Source organism: Heterocephalus glaber, unplaced genomic scaffold (assembly GCF_053883595.1).
Source record: "Heterocephalus glaber isolate CG9 unplaced genomic scaffold, H.glaber_assembly_v1.0 deba00001805, whole genome shotgun sequence".
In the NCBI taxonomy this organism is placed as follows: Eukaryota; Metazoa; Chordata; class Mammalia; order Rodentia; family Bathyergidae; genus Heterocephalus; species Heterocephalus glaber.
In genome coordinates, this window is record NW_028258480.1 from 3,581,844 (window position 1) to 3,604,301 (window position 22,458).

General features: G+C 43.3%; 2 long non-coding RNA genes across 2 annotated transcripts in view; one reads left to right on the forward strand and one right to left on the reverse strand.

The window, feature by feature from the left end:
- The window catches only part of LOC147820770 (uncharacterized), a 51,011-nt gene extending 29,235 nt beyond the window's left edge, over window positions 1-21,776 (forward strand). The window contains exon 3 of the long non-coding RNA XR_015448260.1: window positions 17,669-21,776. This is a non-coding gene — a long non-coding RNA (uncharacterized LOC147820770). The remainder of the gene's footprint in view (window positions 1-17,668) is intronic.
- LOC110346724 (uncharacterized) lies at window positions 16,474-18,793 on the reverse strand. Its single transcript, XR_015448261.1, has 3 exons — window positions 18,691-18,793; window positions 17,562-17,679; window positions 16,474-16,630 (listed from the first exon to the last, which is right to left on the reverse strand). It is a non-coding gene; the product is annotated as an uncharacterized LOC110346724 (long non-coding RNA).
- Window positions 21,777-22,458: the final 682 nt, after the last annotated feature.

The window sequence follows — 22,458 nt, forward strand, 5'->3', positions numbered from 1 at the left end:
CAAGGACAGGCCTTTCTTGTTCACTTTTGTGTCCCCCACTGACCCAGACAAAATGCCTATGACATAGGAGGTTGTCAAATATTTGCTGAAAGAAATCTCAGATCTTAAACCAAATGATAATTCACAACACATGTTGGTAGATAATCTCATTGGATAAATATCAGACGTATATATAGGAATAACCTACAAAAATAAATAATTGAAGTGGCTTGGATTTAATTCCTTAGAGTCTAGTCAAGGTGGCCCACGTGTTACGTATTTATAGCTGCCTATCCATCACTTCTTAGCTGATCAAGCAAACCCACTTTGAGACAAACCACACTCTGCGCATTTCTCCTCTCCCCATGCTGATAAGTAGGAGCTTGTAATTTTGGTTATTTACTGACCCGCTGAAGGCGAGCTGGGGAAGGGATCCAAGAACCAAGGTGTCTGGAAAAACCCAGGTCCTGTAAGGCTTATTAGTGAGCAATCCCTGCCCTAAGAACCGCCAAGGAGGTCAAGAGAGAGCTCCCAAGATAAATTATGAAGTGTGACTGAAAAATATGGTAAATGTTTAAAGTTTAAAAATTTATTACCATAAAAGACACATGGCCATGAAGCCCCCTCAAAACCCCCCTCTCTCTTGAAGCACACTCGGCCAGGCCATCGTTCCTGCTACTTCCTGCCCAGCTCTGGAGTCCTCTTTCGTGAGCGTCTTCGGCTGCACCGACATGGCTGTGCAGTGTCCTGCTTCAGGAGAACAGCCCGAGTTGCCTGGTGACGGACCCAGCGCACAGGGCGGATGAGGACTCAGTGCCATGCTTTAGGAGCCTGCTTTTCTATTGGATGGCGGCAGCAGCACTCGCTGTATTTCTGATCAGACCTTATAGAGGAACCCAAGAAAGAGACCCTCAGAACTGCTTCAGAAAGGGGCAGAGGGATGGGCTAAGTGTGTTCCAATCAAGGGGGAGCGTTTTGAGGGGAACGCGTGGTCTTGTGCCTGGTACCGTGATGCATTTTTAATTTAAACATTCCAGTTGTATTTTCTCACACCTCATGCTCTGAGGGGAGGGCGCATGGCTCAAGTCTACTCCACTGGCCTCTGCAGAGCCGGGAGCCTGGCCACACGTGGAGGCACATATATCTACATAAAAGTGATAAATTAACTGAAGAAACTGTTAAACAGGATGTTTTGCCCTCCTGTTCTGACAAACCAAAAATACTTTCGTAGCACGCGGGAAAGACACATCGTCATTGAGAGTCCCTGGGACGTGGCGATGCGATGCAGTAGGAGCCACTGATTGTTTCTACCCTCCTTCCCTCGCTCCTCCGCCCACGGCCCACTCTCCTCTCAAGTCCGCAGCGCAGCCTGTGGACACCTGGAGGGCAGGTCCAGCCTCATCCACGCTGCCATCCTACACGGTCCCTGGGCCAGGCCACCCCCCATCCGGGAGGGAACGCTGGCTGGGGCGGGGGGGGGCGGGGGGCGGGCGGCTCGGGATTGGGGTGGCACTTCCCGTGGTCTGACGCGCGTCACCTTCCTCCCTTACTCCAGGAAAGCGCACAGTGACTCTGTCTAAAGCTCGGACCCCTCGCAGAGCTCCTCCTGGTCGGTCGGTTGGTCGGTCTGTCTGTCTGTCTTTCCCTCGTTACAATGGATGGGTGTGTAGAGGAGGCAAAAACCGGGAGGGAGGTGTGCAGCGCTGCCCTGGGGGAGGAGAATTTCTCCTCTAATGGAGAAACATTGTCCCAAGTTCTGATTCTGGACCCCGAACCTGGCCCAGTGTCATGCTGTTACCACACAGGGTCCCTGGAGGCCCCGGAGCTGATGGGGGAAATTGGACTCACCACGGGTTCGCTGACTTCCAGCACAGAAAAATAATGCTTATGATGAGCCAGAAAGAAGCACAAAGAGATTTATTAGGCAGAATTTTAAAAGTACAAAAAGTACTCAAAGAATTGGCGCTTGCGTGGGGCCTGGAGAGGGAGAGAGGCACATAGTGGCCTGGAGCTGGAGATTGTTGTGTTTTGGGGGTGGAATGTAAGAGTCTGTAGAAACTTTGGGTTTGGTTTCGGAGCAAAATCAATGGCCCACCCACAGGTGGAAAGATAATGGCAGATTCACAGGTGAAAGGACGGCCCAGTTTACAGGAGAAGGGCGCAGGCGATCTAACTATTTCTTAAAGTCAGGTTTCTGCCTGTATCTTATCAAATAAGCTAATTTATAGACTTAAAATATGTGTAAGAGATTTTGGGCGTGATGGTCCTGGAAGAAAAGAAGCATAAACAAGCCTAGGGAGTACAGACAGAAGTTGCAGTCTTCTTTTTTAAGGGGCTTTTTTGGGGATCTGTTTTTCTTTTTTTCTTTTTTGGTACGGGGAATCAAACTCAGGGCCCCACGCCTGCCAGGCAGGCATTGAGCTGTTGAGCTACATCCCTGGCCTTGTGGTCTTCTTAAGAATATCATTTTTCATGTTCGATTCATGTGCCCATTGATCGGTTGGGTTATTTGTGGGTTTTAAAAAATTTCTTTATATATTCTAGGTATTAATCTTCCATGTGAAGAGCAGCTGGCAGAGATTTTCTTCTATTTTTCAGGCTATATCTTTACTCTGTTAAATGTTTTCTTTGTTGTGCAAAAGCTTTTTAATTTGATGTGATCCCACCTGTTGATTTTTGCTACTATTTCCTGAGCTATTGGAGTCCTATTCCGAAAATGAATGGTACTGGGAAAATTGGATATCCACATGTAGAAAATTGAAACTAGACTCCTGTCTCTCACAGGGCATAAAAATCAACTCAAGATCCTGGAGATTTAGCTCAGTGGTTCCACTGCTTGCCATGCAAGGACAAGGACCCGAGTTCAATCCCTGGTACCAAAAAAAAAAAATCAACTCAAAATGGATCAGAGAGCTAAATATAAAACTGGCTGAGCTGGGGATGGTGGCACAGGCCTATCATCCCAGGAGCACTGCAAATTTGAGTCGAGCCTGTCTCAAAATAATAAATAAAAAAGGGCCGGGGGAAGAGTACATTCTCAAGTTTATTGTTCTCTCTGGCTCAGGCCTCCTTTTCTCTTTTGATTCCTTTGAATACCTTCCCAGCGGAGTCCCGGCCTCGGCCTCCCATCGCAGGGCCCTGACCACCCCACTGCAGCTGGCAGTGTTCTGAGACCCGAGGAATCCTGGAGGAACACGGGCTTGAGGGGGCGCAGGCGCCACCACTGTACTCATGCACGCCTCCCCTGCAGACTTATTTCTTTGGCTGCTTGGGCCCCACTGGAGGTCTAGCTAATGCTCCTTTATTCACGTCGCGCCTTCAGTCAGAAGAAATGAGTACTTAGGAAGTGTGGGGCACTGTGTTCAGCACTTGGAACTAAGAATGCACAGCCCTGTCCTTGTGGAGTTAGCAGTTTAGAGAGGCCTTTATTAATCCTGCCTGAGCTGCTCAGGACCAGCAGGCAGGGAGCTGTGGACACTTCAGCGCGAACGGACCTCGGTCCACTCTGGAGTGCTCTCCTGGGGAGAGGGCAGTCGGGTCTCCAGCACAAGCACATCGGCCAGCGCCTGCCTTCCTAGTCAGTTTGTGACCCTGATGCTGGCATCCCCAAAGTGAGGTCAGTTGGTCTTCGAGTTTCAGGGGTGGCAAAGGACACCCGCAGACCACAGTAAGGCGAAGGAGACCGACAGTGGAACCAGGAGGGAGGGAAGCCAAGAGGCTCACTTGGTCAACATCGCCAGTTCCACATCTCATGTCCATAGAAGGAGGTTCAGAGCTGAACTGATGTTGCCTCCAACCCCAATCTACTTTGTTGTTGTCTGTTTTGTTTTTTGAGGCAAGGTCTTGTTATGTCATCCAGGCTGAACTTGAACTCACTGCGTACCCCAGGCTGGCCTCGAACTTGTGGTGATCCTCCTGCCCCAGCCTCCCAAGTGCTGGGATAACAGGTGTGCACCCCCATACCCGGCCTGATCTCCTCTTTCCCATCCCAGAGAATGGCGGCCTCTGCTCCTCTTGGTACCATATCCACCCTGACAGTAGGTTCTGTCAGTCCTGCCACCATCAGACTGCTCCAAGTGGCTGTTCTTCTCAGTTAGATAGTTGCATCTTCCTTTCCACTTGCCTTTCTGATTTTTTCTTGGTCCTTGAGAATCTATTCTCAAGACAGGAGCCAGAGTCATTCTGTTCATACCCCGTGGTCCATTCATTGCCTGGAACTGCTGTTACAAAGCACCACAAACCCCACGGCTTTGTTCACTCATGGCTCTGGACGCTAGAATCCAAAACAAACTGTCCACCCGGACAGGTTCCCCTGGGCTCTTCCTAGAACCTTGCTTTCTTCTTACTGGCTTCCGCTTATGGCTGACAGTCCTTGGGGTTCCTCGTCTCTGTCACTACTTAGTGTTCTTCTTTCTCTGTCATTTTCTTCACATAGCCAGCTCCCCACTTTTTGTGAGGACATCAGTCATGTTGGATTAAGGGTCTGCTGTATTCCCTAGAACCTCATCTTAACTAATTATATCTACTACGATCTCATTTCCAAAAAAGGTCACATTTTGAGGTTCTGGGGTTAGGACTTCAATGTGTCTTTTTGGGGAGACAAAGTTCAGTCCACCACAGCCAGCCAGGCCATGGCGTCCTCTGCTCAAGCTCTCTGCCATGTCCTGCAGACCACAGCGAGTCTTGGTTATGTCGCAGCAGGCCCTGTGCAGTCTGGCTGCTTGCTACCTCTCAGGGAGGGGAGGTGGGACCTGCAGCCTTCCACCTGCCCGCTGTGTGCCCTCTCCCACCCAGCTGGAGCTCCTTCCCGAAGCAGAGGCTTGGCCACTGCTGTCTCCGCTGGGAATTCTCGCTGCCCCTGTGCCCTAAGCCCAGCTCCCTTGACAACTTCAGCTCTGCTGAAATGTCACTTCCGAGTGAGGCCTTTGAGATGGAAATGAGTATCTGAAATTCTATCCCTTTCACTACATACACATGTGACAAGTCTTATTTGTTCCTCGTGCTTATTAATACTCAGTGTGGCATGTATAGTGCTTACTTATTTTTATCACCTGTTATCCCTTCATTATAATGTCACTACAGGAGGAAAACTGCCCATCCAACACACACACACACACACACACACACACACACACACACACACACCCCTGCATCTCCAGTGCCTAGAACCAGGCAAGTGCTTGATGTACTTCAGCCCATTTGCGTCACACAGTAAGATTTGTCCCAGTTGCACATGGAAGTGGGTTTGGAGGTTTGTGCTGATGCTTCCTGAAAACTTGAGAGATGGGGGTCCCCAAAGGGTGGGGAGTTCTGGAGAGAAGAGCGGAGCATTTTAAGAGAGACACTGCAGCACGGGGAGGGGTGTGTGTGTGTGTGTTAGGGGCTTGAGTGAGCAGCTGGGGAAACAGGGACGTTGACTGTGGACCAAGAGGTGATTTAGACGAGCCAGACCCACTGTGATAATATTTCAGGTTACCTCAGCCAGTTAACTTTGTTTACACTTGCTCTTATATGCAGCATAGGAGGACTATGATTAAAAATGCCCATAAGACCTTTTGATTTTTATAAAATGATTTAAAGACTAAATGGTAAAATGCATCAGATTAATTGGTAGCTTCTGTAATCTCAAAAAGAGGAAAGCTTCTTTAATATTGTTTAGGAAAACAGTGGAGCACCTAAAGTTGCTACCTTAAGTTCAATGAAAAACCAGAATGAATGCTCAGACAGTTGTTGAATGACAGTTTACCCCGTTCACCTCCAGGCAAAGGCCCATCTGCTTCTTCCTAAACTCAACAGCGCCCTCTGCAGGGAAGGGAGCTTTTGACAACTTGTTTGTTTTTTTAAGAAAAATTTATTTATTTATTTATATATTAATTGGTACATTTTAGGTATACAATACATTTACATTTATCATTGGGTGTTTGTACCTGAACGTGATGTGTCTTGGTTCTTATTTTTTCCCCATTACCTGCCCTCCCTTCACCCCCTCCACCCTTCCCTATTTACATAGACTTTGTTTCCATTTTTTTTCTTTCTCATAATTTTTCTTTCTCTTCTTTCCTTTCCCCTTCCTCTCCCACCACCCCTACCCCCTAGGACCTTTTCCTATTTCAAATTATCAATTATTCGTTTGAATCGTTTTCATCCTTATTTGCACTTTCAGTTTCTCACACTAGAGATACTATTCCGTGTTTACACATGTGTGTCCTATTTATTTCGCTTAAGAGGATGGCCTCGATACGCATCCATTTAGCTATAAATGACTCTAGTTTCTCATTCTTTATGGCTGAGTAGTACTCCATTTTATAAAAAACCCCCACATCTTCTTTATCCAGTTTCCAGTTGATGGACTCTTGGGCGGTTTCCAAGCTTTAGCTATTACAAACTGTGCCACTATGAACATGGGTGCACATATATCACTGTGGTATGATTCTTTTAATTCTTTGGGGAAGATACCCAGCAGGGAAATAGCTGGGTCAAATGGGACCTCTAGTCCTAGTTCTTTGAGGTATCTCCACACCGATTTCCACAGTGGTTGCACCAGTCTGCACTCCCACCAAGAGTGGAGAAGGGTTCCTTTTCCCCACACCCCCACCAGCATTTGTAATTGGTTGATTTCTTGATAGCAGCCATTCTTTCTGGGGTGAGGTGGAATCTCAGTGTTGTTTTCATCTGCATCTCTCAAATGACCAGTGATGCTGAACATTTTTTCATATGTTTATTTGCTGCTTTTATTTCTTTGTCTGAGAAATGTCTGTTCATTTCAGATACCCATTTTTGAATTGGGGGGGTCTGATTTTTTCCAATTCTTTATATATTCTAGATAGACCTTTGTCTGAGGTACAGCTGCTAAAAATTTCTTCCCATATTGTAGGTTGTCTCTTAGCTCTGTTGGTAGTTTCCCTTGCAGAGCAGAAGCTTTTTAATAAGATGAGATCCCTGTTGTTGATTCTTTGTGTTAGCTCCTGTGCTACTGAAGTTTTATTCATAAAGACTTTTCCTATGCCAATGTCATTGAGAGTTCTATCTAACTTATCTTCCAGCAAGTTTACTGTTTCTGTCTTGATATTTAGCTCTTTAATCCACTTTGATCTCAGTTTAGTGCATGGTGATAGGTATGGGCCTCGTTTTAATCTTTGGCAGGTTGAAATCCAGTTTTTCCAACACCATTTATTGAACAGCCTATCTTTTCTCAAGGGCAATTGACTCCTTTGTCAAAGATGAGGTGGCTGAGTATGTCTGGAGTTGTTTCTGTATCTTCTAATCTATTCCATTGATCTTCGTGTCTGTTTCTTTGTCAGTACCATGCTGTTTTTATCACAGTAGCTTTATAGTATAGTTTCAAGTTGGGGATTGTGATACTCCCAGCCATGTCTCTGTTGCCCGGAATTGCTTTTGCTATTCTAGGTTTCTTCTGCTTCCAAATGAATTTTTGGAATGTTTTCTCTAGTTCTGTGAAGTATATTGTTGGAATTTCAATCAGTATTGCATTAAATTTATATAATAATTTTGGAAGTGTTGCCATTTTCACTGTATTGGTTCTTCCTACCCAGCAACAACGGATATCTTTCCATTTTCTTATATCCTCTTCGATCTCCTTCTTCAGAGGGCTGTAGTTTTCAGTGTAGAGGTCTTTTGCTTCCTTTGTTAGGTTGATTCCTAGATATTTCATTTTTTTAGATGCTATTGTAAAAGGAATTATTTCCCAAATTTCTCTCTCAGTGGGTCTGCTATTTGCATATAAGAAGGCTGTTGTTTTTTGAGTGTTGACCTTATATCCAGCTACTCTACTGAATCTGTCAATTAGGTCTAGAAGGCCTTTGACTGAGTTTTTTGGGTCTTCTATGTAAAGTATCATATCATCAGCAAATAATGATAGTTTCACTTCTTCCTTTCCTATCTTTATTCCTTTTATTTCTTTCTCTTGTCTAATTGCTATGGCTAATGTTTCCAGAACAATATTGAACAGGAGTGGTGATAGTGGGCATCCTTGTCTTATTCCTGATTTTAGCATGGAAGTTTTCAGTTTTTGACCATTTAGTATGATGTTGGCTGTTGGTTTTTCATAGATAGCCTTAATCAGGTTGAGATAAAGACCTTCTATTCCAATTTTATGTGGCATTTTTATCATGAATGGGTGCTGGATTTTGTCAAATGCCTTTTCTGCATCTATTGAGATGATCATATGGTTTTTGTCCTTGACTCTGTTAATATAGTGTATTACATTTATTGATTTATGTATGTTGAACCATCCTTGCATCCCTGGGATAAATCCAACATGGTCAGGGTGTATGATCTTCTTAATGACCCTCTGTATTCTGTTTGCCAGTACCTTGTTGAGGATTTTTCATCTATGTTCATTAGGGAGATTGGTCTGTAGTTCTCTTTTTGGGTTGCGTCTTTCCTTGGTTTTGGAATCAAAGTAACACTTGCTTTCAGGAAAGCCTTTGGAAGCCTTGCTTCCCGTTCAATTTCCTTGATGAGTTTAAAGAGTAATGGTGATAGTTCTTTTTTAAATGTCTTGTAGAATTCAGCAGTAAAGCCATCAGGACCTGGGCTTTTCTTTGTTTGTAAATTTTTAATTACATTTTCAATTTCATTGAAATTTTCATTGTTATTGGGGGTGTTTAGAATTTCTATATCTTCTTCATTTAACTTTGGCTGTTTGTATGTATCTAGGAATCTGTCCATTTCTTCTGTGTTTTCCATTTTATTAGAGTACAGGTTCTCAAAGTGGGTATTGATGATCCTCTGGATTTCTGCTGGTTCTGTTGTGACTTCCCCTTTTTCATTCTTAATTGCATGGATTTGAGTCTTTTCTTCCCTTTTTTTTGATGAGGTTTGCTAAAGGTTTATGGATTTTATTTATTCTTTCAAAAAACCAGCTCTTTGATTCATTGATTTTTTTGTATCATTCTCTTAGTCTCCATTGCATTGATTTCTGCTCGGATCTTTATAACTTGCTTTCTTGTATGAGCTTTGAGTTTGTTATGCTCTTCTTTTTCTAGGAGCTTGAGGTTCTGCATTAGGTTATTTAACTGAGTTCTCTCTGTTGTCCTAATATGGGCAGTCACTGCTATGAATTTCCCGCACAGAACCGCTTTCATTGTGTCCCACACATTCTTGTATGTTGTACTGGCATTATCATTTACTTGTAGACACTGTCTAATTTCTTCTGTGACCCATTGGTTGTTCAGGAGGGTGTTATTCAATTTCCATGTGTTTTTGGGTGTTTTGCGATTTCTTATGTTATTGATCTCCAATTGTATTGCACTATGGTCTGATAATATACAGGGGATAACTTCAATTCGTTTACATTTACTCAGATTTGACCTGTGAGCTAGTGTGTGATCTATTTTGGAGAATGACCCATGTGTAGCTGAAAAGAATGTGTATTCTGATTTTGTGAGGTGGAACAATTTATAAACATCTATCAAGTCCATTTGTTCAATAGTTTGAATCAGTTCTAGAATTTCATTGTTAATTTTTTTCCTAGATGATCTGTCTATTTGTAGAGGGGTGTTGAGGTCCCCCACTACAATTGTGTTATTGTTTATTTGGTCTTTCTTTTTTTGTGTGTGTGTTAAATTCTTTTATTGGTACATTGTAGGTATACAACACAATTACATTTCTCATTGGGAATTGTACCTTTACATGATGCATCTTGGTTCTTATTTTTTCCCCATTCCTAGCCCTCCCTTCACCTCCTCCACCCTTCCCTATTTACAAAGACTTTATTTCCATTTTTTCCATTTCTCATCATTTTTCCTTTCCCTTCTTTCCTCTCCCCTGCCCCTCCCACTACCCCTACCCCTTTGGACCTTTTCTTCCTATTTTGCATTATCGATTATTCATTCTAATCATTGGTACATTTTAGGTATACAATATAATGACATTCATCATTGGAAATTTGCACCTTTACATAGTCTCTCTTGGTTCTTATTTTTTCACCCTTGCCCAGCCCTCCCTTCAATCCCTCCATTCCTCCCTATTTACAAAGATTTTGTTCCTATTTTTCCATTTTCTCATATGAATCCCATTCCCTTCTATCCTTTCCCCTAGCCCTCCCACTTCCTTCCCCTTTGTCCCTTTTCTTCCTATTTCACATGACCTATTATACATTTAGTCCTTATTTACACTTTCAGTTTCTCACACCAGAGAAACTATTTGGTATTTACACATGTGTGTCCTATTTATTTCACTTAAGAGTATCGCCTCAATGTGCATCCACTTAGCTATAAATCTCTAATTTCTCATTTTTTATGGCTGAGTAGTACTTCATTTTATTAAAAAACCACATTTTCTTTATCCAGTCTCCAGTTGATGGGCATTTGGGCTGTTTCCATGTTTTAGCTATTACAAACTGTGCTGCTATGAACATGGGTGCACATATATCACTGTGGTATAATTCTTTTAATTCTTTGGGGAAGATCCCCAGCAGTGGAATAGCGGGGTCAAATGGGACTTCCAGTCCTAGTTCTTTGAGGTATCTCCATACTGATTTCCACAGTGGTTGCACCAGTCTACACTCCCACCAGCAGTGGAGCAGGGTTCCTCTTGTCCCACAGCCCCGCCAGCATTTGTTATTGGTTGATTTCATGATAGCAGCCATTCTTTCTGGAGTGAAGTGGAATCTCAGCATTGTTTTCATTTGCATCTCTGGAATGACCAGTGATGTTGAGCATTTTTTCATGTATTTATTTGCTATTTCTACTTCTTTGTCTGAGAAATGTCTGTTCATTTCAGATGCCCATTTTTGGATTGGATCTTTAAATTTGGGAGGTCTGATCTTTTTAAGTTCTTTATAGATTCGAGATAGTAGACCTTTGTCTGAGGAAGAGCAGGTGAAGATTTTTTCCCACATTGTGGGTTGTCTCTTCACACTGCTGGTGGTTTCTCTTGCTGTGCAGAAGCTTTTTAATAAGAAGAGATCCCATTTGTTGATTGTTTGTGCTAGTTCACGGGCAACTGAGGTTTTGTTCATAAAATCTTTTCCTACACCAATGTCTTCAAGGGTTCCACCTAACCTCTGTTCCAACTGGATCAGAGTTTCTATTTTAGTATTTAGATCTTTAATCCATTTTGATTTTAGTTTAGTGCATGGCAAGAGATATAGGTCTAGTTTTAATCTTTGGCAAATTGAAGCCCAATTATTCCAGCACTATTTATTAAAGAGGCTATCTTTCCTCCAGTGAGGGTGTTTGGCTCCTTTGTCGAAGATGAGATGGCTGAGTGTGTCTGGTGTTGTTTCTGCATCTTCTAATCTGTTCCACTGGTCCTCAAGCCTGTTTCTTTGCCAGTACCATGCTGTGTTTATTTGGTTTTTCATGTCCATTAATATTTGTTTTGTATAGTTGGGGGCATTCATATTTGGTGTATATATATTTAGGATTGTCATCTGTTCCTCTTGGATTGTTCCCTTCACAAGGATGTAGTGACCATCTTTGTCTCTCTTAATTAGTTTTGGCTTGAAATCTACGTTGTCTGTAAATAAGATTGCTACCCCTGCTTTTTTCTGGGATCCTGTAGCGTGGAGAACTGTTTTCCATCCTTTTACTTTCAGCCTATGAATTTCCTTTTGAGTTAGGTGTGTTTCTTGTATACAGCATATTGCTGGGTTTTGCTTCTTAATCCATTCTGTCAGTCTGTTTCTTTTGATTGGTGAGTTGAGGCCATTAACATTGATAGTTATAATTGAGAGATACTGACTCATTCCTGTCATGATGTTTTATTATTGTTGGCGCTTTTCTTATTTTTCTCCCTTTCCCTTTAGTGCCTTACCTTGCGTGGTGTCTTCTCTCTGTTGTCCCTCATGGAGTTGTGACCTTCATTGTCTTTTTCTAGGATATTGCATAAAATTGTTTGGAGTGCTGGTTTGGTGTTCATGAAATTTCTCAGGTGTTCTTTGTTGTGAAAATATCTAATTTCCCTACTGATTTTTGAAAGATAATTTTGCAGGATACAACAGTCTAGGTTGGAAGTTATTTTCTTTTAGGGCTTGAACTACTTCACTCCAGGCTCTCCTTGATTTGACAGTTTGTGTTGAGAAATCTGCCATGATTCTGATGGGCTTTCCTTTGTAGGTGATTTGTTTCTTTTCTCCAACTGCCTGTAGAATTTTGTTCCTCTGTTGGGTTTCTGGAATCTTGACTATTATATGTCTAGGTGTAGATTTTTTTTGATTGTGGCTGGTTGGAGTTCTGTATGCCTCACTTATCTGTGTGTCCAATTCTCCACCTCTGCCTGGGAAGTTTTCTATTACTTCTGTGAACAGTTTTTTTTATGTCAATTGTACCTTCTCCTGTTTTTTCATGGACTCCTATCAGTCTTATGTTATTCTTCTTTTCATCATCTAGCAGCTGTTGGATTGATTTCTCATGGTCCCTTTCTATCTTTAAGAAATCTCTGTTTTCATGATCCTTAACTGCGATCTTGTCTTCTATATCTGATAGTCTGTCTTCAGATTCTCTTAGTCTGCTCTGCATGCTTTCAATGGAGTTTTTAATCTCCTGAATATCTGTTTGAATCTGTTTCATGGATTCCATTTCTTTCTTATGTTGGGCGATCATGGTTTCCATTTCTTTCTTATGCTGGGCATTCATGGCTTCCAGCATGTTTCTGATCTCATCTATTTTCTTGTCTGTTTCTGCTCTAGAGCCTCTAATCATGTCTTTCACTCTACTCACCATCTCTGTATTTATCTGGGAGATTATTTCTGCTTTGAATTTTTCTAGAGCCTCATGTATCTGCTTTGTTACTTCTTGTGCTGTCAGTTCAGGGTGTCCAGGTGGTTGATTATCTGACTTTTCCACCTCATTTCCCCCAGAATTTGCCTTTGGTGGGGTGCAAGTCTGAGTTTGTACCTTGCTTAAATGTCTTCTCATTTTTGTTTTTGGTACTGTCCTTGGTTTAATTCCTGGGTTGATATTTCAAAATTGCTTAATGCAGGTATCTTTGTTGTTTGTGTTTAAAACCCTTGTGGAATGATTGCTTTTCAGAGGTGTCTTCCAGATATGGCTTGTGTTTAGGTTTTGAGGCTCTAATGACTCTGAGGCTATTTTATTTTCCTTATACCAGGAAGGAAAACTGATTAGATCAATCACAACATGTTAGGCCAAATGTTACAATCAGCAATACCATAGCATCAAGCACAGCTAAGAAAATGACAGTTTGTGGTAGTTATTCATCTATCACATTTAACTATGTGAAGTATAATCCCCTGTGCCTCTGTTGTGAGGGGCCAGGTAGGAGAAGAGCTGTAAGGCGGGGCGGGGTGGTGGTGGTGGAATTGGGCCTTGCAGGTGCCCGCGCAGCTAAGTGGAGCACTGGATGAAGGCAGGGCTCCAAGCCGCTCCAGGGACCTCACCGTGCCATGGACAGGAACCGGAACACAGCTGAGGAGACTCAGGCTGCTTGGCCAACCCACAGAAAGAAGCTCTGGATGAAGGCGGACAACTTGTTTGCATAGAAGACAGCATAGCTTATAGAGCTTTTGACTTTATAAATATCCTTTAAAGCTTATAGAAGCTCATTATTTTCTGAAGACAGGAACTCAAAAAGCCAGAAATGGCCCTCAGGATTTGAATTGTTTTCCTAGACGTTAGGAGTTGCATGTCTAAACATTAGGAGAATGACAATAAGGTCAGAAAACTGGCAACCTCACCGTAACTATCTGAGGGGGTCTCATAAAACCACTATACTACTATTGATCCATTCATGGGTTAAAAAGCTAAGGTGGGCAGTTACTTTATGTAAGCAAGACAGAGTAGGCACTGTCACATATAAAATATAGGATGTAGTTAATGTCTATATGTAGCAACTCTTCCTTTATTTTGACATTAAAAATAAGAGGGCGAGTTGCCTGTGGGGTGCAGGTAGGACACACCCGAGAATGCAGCCAGTTGACCAAGCAGTTTGTTTCTGTTCCCGAGTCTGTTTGTACTTGAACGTCACACCCAATTGTCCACAGGGACTGGGAAGCCAAGTGGATTACCTGACCAGATGTCCACTGGAAAGATTTCTGTTCACTGCTGTCTTTCAAGGCCACTTATGAGAGGGGCTTCACATGTGTGTGGTGCAGACTGGTGTGTGCTCATATTCTGAGTCATCTCACCCATGACACAGGCTTGGCATCTTTCCTCCTCTATCAGCTGCTCCTAGGGGACATCCTGAGAGTCCGGGTGTGAGCAGAGGTAGAGCTGCAATGATTGGCATAGACCGCTGAGCCCCCTGCTCAGGCAGCTTACTGGTGCCCTTGGAGCTCCCTGGCGTCCATCATGGATGCGGCATCTTCATCTTGTAATAGCTGATGTCCTCATTATTATTGGTAAGTCTGAGGAAATCTAGCCCACCATGGGAAGTTCTGGCTACAGGGTCACTTGCTCTTCCATGGTCAGATGTTTCTCCTACAGGGGCAAGTAGCACACAAAAGCTGCTGTACTGAAGGTGAGAATGTCTGATTCAGACAGCCTGGCTTTTTGAGAACTCTAGGGATCTGTGTGTAGTGGTCCATGGAGGCTCATGGTGAGCTGCTGGAGGTGTCTTTCCCCCTCTGGTTTCACCACTGCCATCTGGCTGGCTATATGGATCACTCAACAGGGTCCGCGGCAAGTTCTTTCCCCATTATATGGGCCAAGGGCTATTTCTAGCTGTGCACTTTGTGGCCTTCAAAACTGGAAGCAACCTACGAAGGTCTATGCTCACATCTTCATGGTAGGAGGCCCAAGACACTGTGAGGGAATGTCTGGCACGTCCCCGACCACGGGGTACAAACACCTCAGAGAAGTTTTGGGACTTTAAAACCTAGGTGTCTCTGGGCTATAGTACGAGAGGGGGCAGCAGTGGTAACATGGTTGTGGGTCTGCTTTGCCAGGGCAAGGTCAGCAGCCACGCACGCCATTGTGCTTACTTTCTCTCTCGGACATGAACACGAATGACTTCAAAATGTCCTGAGTCCATTTATCACCAAGGAATCTTCCATTCTCACTGGAGCCAATGAGATGTAATTTCTCTACAATTTCATTAGCACAATTTCCTGTATAGTTGCCTGGAATATTTGATAAAATGCGAATTCCTCATCCCTACCCAGTGAGTCCAGATAAGGCCTATGATTTCCACTTTAAAGTAGCAGCCAGGTAATACTTCGAGTTTGTTTTTTAACACCCCAGGAAATATTAAGGATGAACTCTTGTCTCAGAAGTATTTCTTAACTCTTCCATTTATTTGAAATCTCATTTATCTTTACTTTGAAATGAGCCAAGAGAGCCAAGTCAGCTCATGCTGTGATTACTACTTCCGTGCGAAACACATGGCCATGAGCTATAAAAACACAAAAGCAGGCCAAAAACTTGATAAAACACCATGGAGTGGCAATAAAATAGAAACGTGAAAGGGAGAACACTGCTGAACGATGAGTTTGCTGGCTTGGGGAGTCATGTTAGGGCCTGTGTCTGGCATGTTATGGGAAATGCTCCACATGAGCCAGGACCAGTGCTGAGCTCAGTGCATGAAATCAGAGGTCTGAGTGCACCTGCAGCTCCACCAACATCTGTACCTTCACCTCCATTTCCACCTCTGCTTCATCTCCACCTGTGCCTCCATCTTTACTTCTGTGGTCATCTTCATCGCCATCTCCGCCTGTCCCTACTAGTCAAAGCCTCTTTCTTGTGACCTCGCTGCCACCACCTTCTTTAACTAAACCCTTCTAGGACTAAACCCTTCTTCATATTGGATTCCAGGAGCCATGGAAAATGAGAATATTTCTCGAGCGTCTTCCATCTTGTTTTTCTCTTTGGAGCTGGATTGTAGGAAACTTTAAATCACAACAACACGTTTGTTTCCACCTGCTCTTTAATCAATCCCAAATAGATTAGTGGGATATCCAGGCTATGCCATTTCAGGGTTGACTTTTGACCACAGGCACCAAACAACTAATGAAAACAATTTCGCATACAACAAGTTTTACATAGGACGAGTCACCATAGCATAGTTGTCTTAGTTCATTCAAGATGCTGTAACAAAATGTCCATAACCCAGGTGCCTTATAAACAACAGAAATGGATTGCTCACTGTTCTGGAGGCTGGGAGTTCAAGGTCAAGACACTGACACATCTGGGGTCTGGTGAGGGCCTGTTTTCTAGTTCATAGTAGGCACCTTGTCAGGGTCATCACTTGGTGGAGGCAAAAGTAGGCTACCTAACCTGGACCTTGTCTATAAGGGCACTAATCTCACCTGCAAGGGTCCCACCCCAAGATCTAGTTGTCTCCCAAAGGCTCACTTCTTAATACTGGAACATTGGGATGAGGTTTCAACAAATGAATTTTGGAGTTGGGGCAGAGACATTTAGACCATAGCAACATTAATAAATGACAGACAATCCATTAAAAGAAAGCATTTTATTAGAGCTCCTCAAAAAGCTAAAAACAGGAGGATCCTTCTTAATAAGGGATCAGGAAACTACAAACAGCCATTTCATTTAAAATCAAGTCATTTAAAGCATTAAAAAAATGTAAGATAAGCAGGATTGTTAGGCACATGCCAGCTTCTAACACGTCCAGTGGCTGCAGCCACAACTTCTGGGCATTAATTCTGCTTCTGAAAACTCAGGTGGAGAAAGAGGAGTGGAGCAGGTTTGAAAGCAGGGATTTTGCTCTGCAGAGAGAAGGATCAGAAACTGTTATTGTGGAGTTTTCTGGCTTTTGGTCTCAGGGGATGAGCATTCTTAAGTCTCTGGGACAGGTGGAGAGGGTAGGAAGAGAAGAGCTGATGTCTGGGGCCTTGTCCCCACAAAATTAAATAGGGCCGCTGCATCTCTCTGGAGATGAGTATTTGGTGTGCTCTTCACTACGAATGCAGTGGAGATTCGCAGAATGTGTGCTATTTAGTGCACCGTCCCTAGCACACCCGAGTGTGGAAGAGGGCTTACCATCTTTCTGATACTCAGCTCTCTCTTTTACACTTTAGAAAATTAATTTTAATCGACAAATAAAAATTATATATATCATGGACATGATGTTTTGAAATATTTGGACATCATCCAGTGGCTAAATACAGCTCCTTCCCTTCAGACATAGCTACATGAGAACTTTGAAACACAGGTAGGTGCACGTGAGTTTAGTTTTCCTTCACAGCCGTCTCAGGAGGAAGAGCCACTTACTTTAGGAAGCATACGCCCTGGCAGGAAGACCCCACCCCTTTCAGGACAGACTCTGCGTCTATGGTATTTCCAAGTGTGGCTTCTCAAGGGCTATTCACTCCGCCAAAGTCTACACTCTTTGATCTTGGTATTAACGTTAAAAGTATTTCTACCTAATATTCCATTAGTGTTTATTTTGATAAAAATATTGTACTTGGTGGGTCATTATCCAAGGTTCCTGAAGGACAGTCTTTGTCCTAAGTTTCTTCTTTCAGTTAATATCAAACCAACAGGGGCTGCCATGAAATCAGACTTCTAATAAGCAAAGACGCATTCATTGACCTGCCTTGTGTATAACACATTGTATACAATTTCCTTGTGGAATTTTGTTTGATATTCTAAGACATACTTGGGCAGCTTAAGTGTATGGGTTTTAAGTAACTTCACCTCAAGTTTGCAGTTGATTGTCTCAGGCGCAATGTGTAAATTTGGTCTTCCAGATCTTTCTGAGGAGACACCCCGTTCATGAGCATTATGTCCTTTGTTTTTTATAGCAACTGGATGGCTGCAGAAAGGGAAGAAACAAAGAAAGAGGAATGGATCTGAGATCGACTCAGGTCCTGATGTTGGAGGCTCAGGATCAAGCCAAGGCCGACCCTTGCTTGTCCTGATTTTGCACCTTTCCTGCTGGTCAGAAGGAAGCACCATGCAGTGTTACCATTCTAGTCTCACTTTTTCTCCTAAGTGTAGCGACTGGACCTACTAAGCTTTGTGTTCAAGAGGGCCACTCCCAACACCCTGCCAGAGTTGTTGACCAAGTCACCAACTTAAAGTTTGATGATCTTAGACCATCAGTAATGGGTGGTGTCTAAATGAGCCCATAGATAAATGAAAATATAAGTCCTACCTTTAGATCACGGAGACAGTGAAAACATTTAACTACTTAAAACTAACATTTTAGCATGCTTCTCTTCTCCCCCTAGCCTGCAAGTTCACAATAATAAAACTGTATATGCCCACCACCTTGTTAGTTTATTTCAGGTCTCTAATGTTCCTGACTGGTCTTGGTGAAGAGATAAGAAAGAGACTTTGTAATATGGACATTAATTATAATTAGAGCAAACTGGATTCTCAGCGTAAGAGCTACTTGGTATAGAGTGGAATTAACCTGCATGGTCTCACATACAGTCCTGTGCCACTCTGAAGAGACTTAGCTCACAGCAATCACGGCACTGGCCACTGTGTCCTGTGTGCTGCTCCAACCCTCTTACATGCATTGTCTCATTTAGCCCTCACCCCAAACCTGTGAAATAGGCGGTATCGCCTGCACTTTGACGATCAGGAAACAGAGGCACAGAGTTGTTAAGTCACGTCCCTAAAGTCACAGTGATGATAGGTATCAGAGCTGAAAGATGGAGAATACAGAATAATACGGCATGGAGAGAGTAAGACTTGCATGGGGAACAGGACAGCGCTGACACAGTGACTTAGTCTCCCCTTTCATCCCCCCACCCCCCCTTACCAGCCAGCGCAAGGCGACGCAGAGGGGAATGAATGGGTTGGTCACAACACTCACCGGGGCACAATACAGCCCACAGGTATTGTAGCATAAATGTCTGACAACATTGATAGAAAGAAGATTTCGGTTTCAAAAAGGAGCAGATCCCCTGGAAGAACCTGAGGCAACAAAGGAAATGTCAAAGTTGGCTGAAAGAACTTGTCAGGGGACAGTGGCTCAGAAGACAGCTCTCCAACACAGTCATGAGCGCTAAACCGTGTCTGGGGGCGGGGCAGAGAGGGCCATTTCCTAAATAGCCAAGAAGGAGGAACACCCGGAATGGGACATGGTTTGCAGGAGGCCAGAGTAGTACTTCCCACTTGAGTTTAAGTATTGCTTCCAAGATTTCTTTCATTCTGATCAAGAGAGGGCTTAAAACTTACTCTTTGGAGAAACTTTTCTGTAGATTTTGTAAGGCCTTGAGATGCCGAACATGGCCTGCGAAAGCCAGATGAATAAAAAATATGGTACATTTAGTTATAAAGAGCACATTAATTAGGTTACATGTTCTTCAGAAATAACATGTGTCTTTGGGAAATGTGAAAAATGTATAGCAAATAAGCAGATTTTGCTAATTTCATCATCTGGAGACTACTACAGTGAATTTTTGTGTATATTCTCTTCCTTTTCAATATTCACTTAAAATGACTAAAACTCCGCTGGTAGCTCTGGCCATACCAACTCCCATTAACATCCTAACATTTTATATTGTGCCACGAACATCATATTAAATTCTATTTTAGAAAGGCTCAAAGTCTTTGTTTTTGAGATCTTAAATGAAAAAATTAAAATGAAAAGAAAATGAAGAGATGTGATTCTCCTGTCAAGGCTTCTCCTAGGGGATTGCCAGGAAAGAGATTGGTTTCGTCTGAAGGCAAAATAACCTACGAGGCTTGGAGACTGCCTGTGTCTGCCTCCAGTCTGGTGCCCGCCTTCTACCCGGCCCGGCCCTCAGACAGGGAAGGGCGACCAGTCTCCAGTGGGGCCGAGATGCCAGGCTGTCCGACAGTCAGCCCTGGGATTTGCAGACTGCAGGTGTGACCACCTCTCTGGTGACTCCTGCGTGTTCCTGCGCCACAAAGGGCTGGCTGTTTCCTAAGACGGAAATCGAGAGTGCTGTGGAGCTGCACGTCTGGCTTTGATGCCACAGAGCATTGCATTTCTGGAATGGGCCAGAGACCACATGCTCTGGGCTTTGAGGGCCCTGGGTCCTCTGTCCCAGGTACTAGAGTTTGGTCTTGTAGGGTGAAAGCAGCCGTTGACAGGAAATACATGAACGAGCATGGCTGTGTTCCAATAATACTTTACTTACGGACACTGAAATTTGAACTTCACATTTTTACCCATCACAAAATGTATTCTTAGGTATTATTTTTCTACCACTTGGGCATACAAAGACTATTCTTAGCTGGGTGACAAAACAAGCTATAGGCCAGATTGTGGGCTGCAGACTGTGTGAAGTTTATTGACTCCTAATTTAAAAAAAAGCCCACTCTTCAGTGAGGACAAGTTCCATGTTTTACTTAGAAGATGGCAAATGAGAACTTCTCACTTGTTGGCTCATTTATTCTTAGCTTTCATGGCCCATGTGATACTTGGCAGAATCAGTTTAGCTCATTACCACAAATAAAGAACACCCCCAAACCTTGGTATGAAGTTTATGAGCCAAATGTCTGAGAAGGCTTAGTGAATTAGGCAAATATCTAATTACCTGAGTCCTGATGTCACACTCATCGGTATGGTAGAGAAACTCATAGAATTGCAGATGCACTGAGGTGACAGGACAGGTATGTCCTAGATATACTTCTCCAGGGGCCATCGGGATGTTATTGTCAAATGCGTTTTGCTTGACTCTGACGAGGAACCAAGTGGGGCTGCATCGTACATAGACTGTGGAGAGGCAGGAGAGAGAGTCAGACGACACGGGCGACACAGGTCAGAGATGCAAACATAAAAGGTGCTCCCGTTCGCAGAGGAAAACACACAGTAGACATGGTTTTTACCTCTGTTTTAAGACAGTCATTGTCCCCTCTCACCCCAAGAAGAATCCAGGGGATGCTGTACAGTGGACCCTTGACTTACAAACTTAATTTGTTTGTGAGGGCTAGGTGTAACTCAAGTTGGTCAGTGAAGGCTCAGGCTCCTCCACACAGCCTTCAAATCTCTCTCCCGTGCACAGGCGGATCTCAGTGTCCTTAGAGAGACCCTGGTCCAGGCTTTCTCAGTTCACCCCAGACAGGAGAGGATGCTGTCATGTTTCTTCCAGAATTCTTTAAGGGTGAAATCTATCTGAGATCATCTGGAAGCACAAGCAGCCAGAATTTGGGTCATAACTCAAGACTTTGGTCATAAGATAAAACTAAAATTCCAGTCATCGGGCTGGGGATTTAGCTCAGTGGTTTTGCTGCCTGCTGCGCAGGTGCAAGGACCCGAGTTTGTTCCCCGGTACCAAAAAAAAAAAAAAAATCCAGTCACAACCCAAGTTATTCGTATGTCAGGCCAGCTGTAATGCCAAGGTCCACTGTATGTGAATGAGAATCAGCCCAAATGTGATCTCAGTTCCACTGTACAGTTCTACAGTGGAGGTCTCCAAGATGGCACTGCTGATAGTCATTTTAGCCAACAGGCTATCATTACCAATTTAAACTCTTAGAAAGCAAAACCTGTGTTCCAGTCCTGGTATCTGTGTTCAGTCAGTATTTTGCGAAGCAACACTGTTAATGGACTAAACAGATACTCATGAAGTTGGGCAGAAAGGTAGCAATCATAGCTTAACCCAGTGCATTTTCCCAATATTTTTTTCTCTTAAGTTTGTGACATAGTAATTATATTCTTTACCTTTTCTCTTTCCATTAGAATGGAAGCTACACAAGAATAGAAATGAGTTCTGTTTTGTTCTTCGCTGAATTAGAGCCAAGAACAAGCCCACAATATATGCAGATTGTGTATTTGCGGAAAGGCTATATGAACACCACCACCTGTGCTGAGGAAGAAGGAAGACCACGTAGGTTCCTCCCGGACCACTGGGCTGTGGTAGCTTGGGCTGGTATAGAGAGGGGGAAAAACAAGAACTCTCCTTGTTCCTGCAGATAAGGAACTGGAAAGAGCAGCTCGTTTCAAGACAGGCTAAATCTGGGGTGGGGATTTAGCTCAGTGGTTCTGCCGTCTGCCTTGAAAGCGCAAGGACTCGAGTTCGATCCCCAGTACCAAAAAAAAAGAAAACCACACACCAAAAAAACCAAGATAGGCTAAATCCTGTCTACTGAAAGACATCAGAACCTATAATCATTTTATTCTGTATACTTACGGTAGACAACATGATGTAAAGATACACGAATGTACCCTAAAATGGCTCCTACAGTGAAGCAAATTGATAGAGCCTCCCATAGCTACCTGTTTTTGTCCCTTGTGGTGAGAGCAGCTATGATCTATTTCTGTAGCAGAATTCCTGAAGACACCGCTAACTGTAGCCCTTGTGCTGTGCATCAATAGTCACACTTGCCCATTCTACATGTCTGCTTTGTATTCTCTGACCCACAACCTTTCATTCCCTTCCTCTAGCCCAAAACTTGATGTTTTATTCTCTTTTTGTATATTTGATTTTTTTGTCATTAAGCCTATTGGTACATTTTAGGTATACAGTATGATGACACTCATCATTGGGAATTTGTACCTGTACATGAGTATCTTGGTTTTTATTTTTCCCCCCTTCCCCTGCCCTCCCTCTAACCCCTCCACCTTTCCCTATTTACAAAGACTTTGTTTCAATGTTTTCCTTTTCTCATA